General features: G+C 39.0%; 1 pseudogene; it reads left to right on the forward strand.

Annotated features, from left to right (window-relative positions):
• The first annotated feature begins 6,933 nt into the window (after positions 1–6,933).
• LOC113930874 lies at positions 6,934–7,393 on the forward strand (annotated as a pseudogene).
• Positions 7,394–7,654: the final 261 nt, after the last annotated feature.

The raw sequence follows: 7,654 nt of genomic DNA on the forward strand, positions 1-7,654 counted from the left end.
CTCTTTCACCCCATATACAATGAGGAGTCTCCCCACTCCTCCTGCTTTTCCCATATCACTATTCGTCCACCTTCTTACAAAAATGGTAGAAATTATGGGCAACCTGTCCCAATCCACCGTTGCTGTCATTTGTTTATAACACCCTCTTACTCCCCTCATTGCCCTTATATACCAACTTTCTCAACTCTTCCAACCCATTCCCCACTTATCTTAGACATTATCTCCTGGTCAGTTTTTTCCTCTACCCCAAGTCCTGCCTCTGTCCTGTCACTTCAGAGTTCAAGGGTTCACCCACCAAATATCCAATATTCCAAGATTCCTGCATGTTTTCCTCTCCAAGAAACTTCTCCCCACTAATCATATCAATTAACTGCCATGGCCACACCTTAGACACATTGTAACCACCAGGAACTACTCTCTCTCTCTCTCCCTCTGTCCCCCTCTCTCTCCTTCCCTCCCTCCCTCCTATATCACTGTCTGTCAATCTCTCCCTCTCTTTCTCATCCTAAATTCAAACTCTGGTCAGAATGTCTTACCCTTTCTATTCTCATCTTCAGTTACTCTCACTATGCTTGTTTTTCATAATCCACAACTCTTTTATTTTGACCCTATCAGTTCTTTGCTCCTTTACTAGCCATCAATTCAGCTACTCTCTTGCCAATATTATTGTTATTTCTTTATTCCATCTACCCCATCCATCTACTCCACTCTTTACTCTGTATCCTTTCAACAGACTCCACACCAGCCTCCCTACCTCTAGTCTTGTTCTCCTCCAATATCATCCATAGTGACTTTTCTAGAATGCAAATGTAGCCATGGTGCTCCCCCCAGTTAAACTCTCCTATGACTTATCATCACTCTCAGAATAGTCTAAATTCTTCATCTGGTTTAAAAGTCCTTCCTAATTTTATATGTCCTATAGCTTACCTCTTACCTACATCCTATCCCCCCAGTACACACGTTTTATATTCTAGCCATGTTTCAACTATGTGTCAAGGTCCCTGGCAGCTCCCTCCCTCCCTCCCTCTCTCTGTCTCTCTGTCTCTCTCTCTCTCTGTCTCTCTCTCCTGTCTCTCTCAGATTCTGCATACTTTGTTCTCTCTGCTGAAATACTATCTCCTTCCCTCCCTCTCTTCACCTGCGTAACTGTCATTTCTCATGTCTTTAGTTTTTTCTTCCTCCAGAAAGCCTATCTTGACCATCTTGCTTCTATCTTTCCTGTAACACCCTGAACTTACCATATTGTGCCAACTTTCACCCAGTAATGTAAAAAACTATTTCCTTGCTAGTACCTCTGCTAGACTATAAGCTTCATGAGGTCAAGGACCATGTCTTATTCATCATTCTATCCATAGTGTCTAGCACAGTCTCTGAAACATTTAATAAATATGTAAATGAGTTAAAGAATGAAGAAAAAGCTTTACCTTTAGGGATATAATTAAAATCAGTGTTTTCTCAGTAATAAGATAAGCAGCAACTTTTCTCTACTGTAATCTTGGACTACCTCAAAAACTAGTAATGACTCATCCAGCTACTGGATGCTGTAGTAGACACTGTCTACTCATATTCCACCAACCCTCACTACAACTACCAAATATGTGATTCTGTCTAAGAGATTCTTCTGGCTGCAGGAACATGCCAAAATGTAGAAGTGCTAAAGAGTTAATGCCTCTCTGAGAGCAATCCTCAACTGAGGAAAAATGGGCTTTGATGGACAAATACTCCAGCTTTCCTTCCCCTCAGGTAAGATATCTCTGAGGCATACTCATTGCAGTCTCCTAGAGGTCTCCAGCAGGACTGGGCCCCACTTAGACACAGCAATAACCCGTTTATTAATACACCCTTTATTTAAAGGTTTCCTTCTCTGTCTCATTTCCTTATCAGTGTTTCCTGAGATTATCTCCCACCTAAACTATTACACTAAAATTATTTTCAGGGTTTGCTTCTGATGGAACCTAACTTAGACACTCACCTAGTTCCTTGATTATTCTTCAACTACAGTTTAGCCATCCACAAGCATAGAAAACTCCATATCTAATCATCTGGACCTGGGATGCCTACTATATCTAAAATCTCCGTCTGTGGCCATAACCAACTACCTTCAACTTCTTTCATTTTTTAATGAAAACTAAATCAACATTTGCCATTATCATTATAGTGGTAATAATAGTAGCAATACAATAGTGAAGTATAAGTTTTATAGAGCATTTACTATGTGCTAGACACTATTATAAGTGATCATGTGGATTAAATCAAGGATCCTTTGCCTTTGATCCTGCTCATGCTTCCTCCATTCTGTCAAATGTATCCTGACCTCCTTTGTCTTTCTATATGATCAGTCAGTTCTTGGGGCCATGGCAAGTGGAGTGATAGGATAAACTTAGAGTCCATAATTCAGAGCAGTGTTTCCTCAAAGCAGCCTAGGGTAGCACAGCTGAAGTCCACATGAGAATTGTGGCCAAAAGGAGCCTAGATCAGAATGACGTTAAGGCTTCATTCCAGAAAAAGATCACCAGGAACACACTTAAAGTTGAACAAGCTCAGTGTAGTACTAAATGATGGACATCTGGGCTCTTTCCATAGTTTAGCTGGTGTGGACATTGCTGCTATACACATTGGGGTGTAGGTGCCCCTTCAGATCACTACATTTGGATCTTTGGGGTAAATACCTAGTAGTGCAATTGCTGGGTCATAGGGTAGTTCTATTTTTAACTTTTTGAGGAAACTCCATACTATTTTCCAGAGTGGCTATACCAGCTTAGATTCCCACCAGTACATTAAAAGGGTGATTCACCACGACCAAGTGGGATTTATTCCTGGGCAAGTGTGGTTCAACATCTGCAAATCAATGTGATACACTACATTAATAAAAGAAAGGACAAGAACCATATGATCCTCTCAATTGATGCAGAAAAAGCATGTGACAAAGTACAGCATCATTTCTTGACTAAAATTCTCCACAGTGTAGGGATAGAAGGAACATACTTCAATATCATAAAAGCCATCTATGAAAAACCCACAGCGAATATCATTCTCAATGGGGAAAAACTGAGAGCTTTTCCCCTAAGGTCAGGAAGACAACAGGGATGCCCACTCTCACCACTGTTATTCAACATAGTGCTAGAAGTCCTAGCCTCAGCAATCAGACAACAAAAAGAAATAAAAGGCATCTGAATCGGCAAGGAAGAAGTCAAAATCTCACTCTTCACAGATGACATGATACTCTATGTGGAAAACCCAAAAGACTCCCCCCCAAAATTGCTAGGACTCATACAGGAATTCAGCAAAGTGGCAGGATACAAAATCAATGCACAGAAATCAGTTACATTTCTATACACTAACAATAAGACAGAAGAAAGAGAAATTAAGGAGGCAATCCCATTCACAATTGCATCAAAAACCATAAGATACCTAGAAATAAACCTAACCAAGGAGGTAAAGAATCTGTACTCTAAAAACTACAGAACACTTACGAAAGAAATTGAGGAAGTTGCAAAGAAATGGAAAAACATTCCATGCTCATGGATTGGAAGAATAAATATTGTTAAAATGTCTATGCTACCCAGAGCAATCTACACATTCAAAGCAATCCCTATCAAAATATCATCCACATTTTTCACAGAGCTGGAACAAATAATCCTAAAATTTGTATGGAACTAGAAAAGATCCTGAATAGCCAGAGGAATCTTGAAAAAGAAAACCAAAGCTGGTAGCATCACAATTCCAGACTTCAAGCTATATTACAAAGTTATAATCATCAAGACAGTATGGTACTGGCACAAAAACAGACACATAGATCAGTGGAACAGAATAGAGAGCCCAGAGATGGACCCTCAACTCTATGGTCAACTAATCTTCAACAAAGCAGGAAAGAATATCCAATGGAAAAAAAGTCTCTTCAACAAATACTATTGGGAAAATTGGACAGCCACATGCAGAAGAATGAAACTGGACCATTTTCTTAAACCATATGCAAAAATAAACTTAATGTCTTAATAAATTTTATGCAGAAAGAGGGAAGACTAGAATGAAACTAAGGCTGTATTTGGTAAAGAAGCAATAGTCATTCAGATTAGCTAGAAGAGGAACATATTTGTCCATCTTTGTGGCTTGGGCAATGTTCACGTTTTATCTATGTTCAAACCTGATTATAGAGTGATCTTGTTTTTGTTTTGACTGTGACCATAGAGCAGCCTCATCTTATGCTGGTGTTTGGGGAAATATTTTATATTCAACAAGAAAACACTATAATCCCACTGTGAGTGCCCAGCCAGCTTATAATAACACCAAGGCCCAGTGATGGTATCAAGCCAGCTTCCAGATGAGAGGCATTACTGTTTTTTCTCAGGGCAAATATACAAAGCTTTAGATTTGAAGATGAAAGAGTAATATATATTGCTGTTCTATGCAAGATCCATTTCTCCCATCTTCTTTCATTGTAGAACTTCAATTTTACTCAGGGACCCACCCTACCCCATGCAGCCATGTTCTTCAGGGGAAGTGAGCACTACAGACCAACTCCAAGGTAAGACCCGTGTGATCTCAGGCTAATCCTATTCCTCTTGACAGAGACTGCTTCAAAAACAGGCATGTGACCTAATTTTGGTCAATGATTCTTGAGGGGAGGTCTGCTTGAACACCACTGAAAAGGTTATTCACTCTTCAGAAAGTACCACAGGAAGATAGAGTCCCTTTCCTCTCATTTTTCTCAGCCTGGTGATAATGTCAACATTGAAGATTCCGGAAAAAGAGATGTTTAGAACTTGAATTAGTGATGACAAAGGTGCTAAATCAACCAACTGTGCAGCCTCCCTACCTTAGGACTTCCAGTTATGTCAGCTAATACATTTCTTCTTACAGGAGAATACATTTCCTTTTTCTTTACCCAATTGTGTGAGAATTTTGTTACTTACATCGGTATATTCTAAAAAAGTAGTGAGAATGAAAAAAAGGTGAAGAGTCAGGATGGTAGCCAAGGGAGAGAAGACAGGTTAGAACAGTTAAAAAGTAAGCCATGTGGTGCAGGAATTCCCTATTGTGTGTTAGCTTAAAGGAACTGCAGGTTACCCAACTTGGATGTTATGTGCAAAAACCTCAGTTTTGCCCTTATCAGCTATCTAGATTAATCAATGCATCTGACTTTCTGCTGCATCTACTTTATGGAATCTCAACTTCAGATAAATTCCTCCAGTTGTTTCTCCATCCCAACTTCTAGGCTGCCAAGCACAGCTAGAGGAAAAATGTGTCATTGTACCAATAGGTTCTACTATAAATCCAGACTTTCTAAACTCCAAAAGAATATGTTCCTTTTAGATCAGAACCACAAGTTCTGTATACCTCTGTGGGAACCTCATTCTCTAAAATTATTTTATGTTGTGATTCTTATTTTAAATTGAAAAATTAATACTTGCTTCTTATAAAATGAAGTAGAGCTCTGTCTTATGGATTCATCGCTCTTTATCTTCATCCATCTTTTGCTTGTTTTACCAAATCATAGACAGAGCCATGTCTTTTACCTTGCCAAGGCCAGTACTTTCACCAGTGCTGGCAAACATGTCCTCTCAGCTAGAGAATATAATGCAAAGTGAAATAAGTCAGAGAAAGACAAATATCATATGATTTCACTCATATGTGGCATTTAAGAAACAAAACAGATGAACAAAGGGAAAAAAAAAAAGAGAGAGACGGACAAACCAAGAAACACTCTTAAGTACAGAGAACAAACTGATGGTTACCAGAGGGGAGGTGTGGGGGGATGGGGGAAACAGGTGATGGGGATTAAAGAGTACACTTGTCATGATGAGCACAGGGTGATGTATGGAAGTGTGAATCACTACCCTGTACACCTGAAACTAACAGTACACTGCATGTTAACGATGCTAGAGGGGCACCTGGGGGGCTCAGTCGTTGGGCGTCTGCCTTCGGCTCAGGTCATGATCCCAGGGTCCTGGGATCGAGCCCAGGATCGGGACCTCTGCTCAGCAGGAAGCCTGCTTCTCCCTCTGCCTGCCGCTCCCCTTGCTTGTGCTCTCTCTCTCTCGCTGTCAAATAAATAAATAAAATCTTTAAAAAAAAACTCTACTGGAATTAAAATTTAAAAATTTAATTTAAAGAAAACTTTCTCTCACTCTTCTTTCCTCGATCATGAAAAAAGCCTCTGAACTGGGTTCTCTTACATTTTCTCCCATCTAATCCGGCCTCCTTATGGCTAGAACACTGATCAAATTATGTCAGTCTCCTGCTCAAAATCCTCTCTTGACTTCTGAATGCCTATAGAAAAGGATAGAAACAACAGATCTTTTCCCCTCTGTGTCTTTGCTCCTTTTGTTCTCTTTTTCTGTAATGTACTTTTTCCTGCTTCACCAGTTGAAGCTTTCCTCAGGTTTCAAGGCCCCAATTCAAAAGTCTCTCCTCCCTGAAGATTCCCCCAAAACATCCAGGTAAAATTGGCCAATTCTTATGTTCTTGGGGCCATATATTTCTTCTTTACTTTGGCCCTTATCCCATCACACTGTTAATAAGAGTTCTCTATGCCCATAGATATTTATCTCCAGAGCTCTATGATATATTTCTTTTAGATAAGAATCATAAGGGGTTTTTTTTGGTTTTTTGGGGGGGTTTCTTTAAATTTTTATTGTTATGTTAATCACCATACATTACATCATTAGTTTTTGATGTAGTGTTTCATGATTCATTGTTTGTGCATAAGAATCATAAGTTGTATATACCATAGTACCTGGCACAATAAGACTACATAAAAAACCCTAAAAATATTTTTGAACATGTTTATTAGTACCACCAAATAAAAAGAACACTAACATTTGTTCAGTATCAGATGGCATATCATATAAATAAAACCTATTTGATGAAATTACAAAGAAACATTTAAATAAGAAATTGTTGGCAGCCATCACTAAAGTGCCAGCAGCCAAAATGAAATTCAATCCCTTTTCGACTTCTGACCAGAGCAAGAACCACAAAAGCTATTTCAATGCACCTTCCCACATTCGCAGGAAGATTGTCTTCCCCTCTTTCCAAAGAGCTGAGACAGAAGTAAAGTGTTCGATCAATACCCATCTGAAAGGATGATGAAGTACGGGTTGTGCAAGGACACTACAAAGGTCAGCACATTGGCACACTACAAAGGTCAACAAATTGGCAAAGTAGTCCAGGCTTATAGGAAGAAATGTGTAATCTACATTGAAAAGTACAGTGAGAGAAGGCGAATGATCCAACTGTCCATGTGGACATTCACCCTAGCAAGGTGGTTATCACTAGACTAAATCTGGACAGAGACTGCAAAAAAATCCTTGAAGGTAAAGTCAATTCTCGCCAAGCAGGAAAGGAAGAGGGCAAATATAAGGAAGAAACAATTGAGAAGATGCAGGAATAAAGTCATCTTATATATGACTTTCAATAAAAACTGTTAAAATGAAAAAAAAGAAAGAAATTTTTGTCTTTGTAAAAAATATAAAACCAATGACTTCATGGTTTTAATACCAGAGTGTATAAAACATTTTCCATCTCTTCCCATCTACATCATGACACCCAATTTCACCTCCAGATCTCAAGAATGGGATTTTCAAAACCTGCATGCATACATACATAATGGCTTAGCCTTATAAATAACAGCTAGAATCTTGATAACATGGGA

Source organism: Zalophus californianus, chromosome X (assembly GCF_009762305.2).
Source record: "Zalophus californianus isolate mZalCal1 chromosome X, mZalCal1.pri.v2, whole genome shotgun sequence".
NCBI lineage: Eukaryota > Metazoa > Chordata > Mammalia > Carnivora > Otariidae > Zalophus > Zalophus californianus.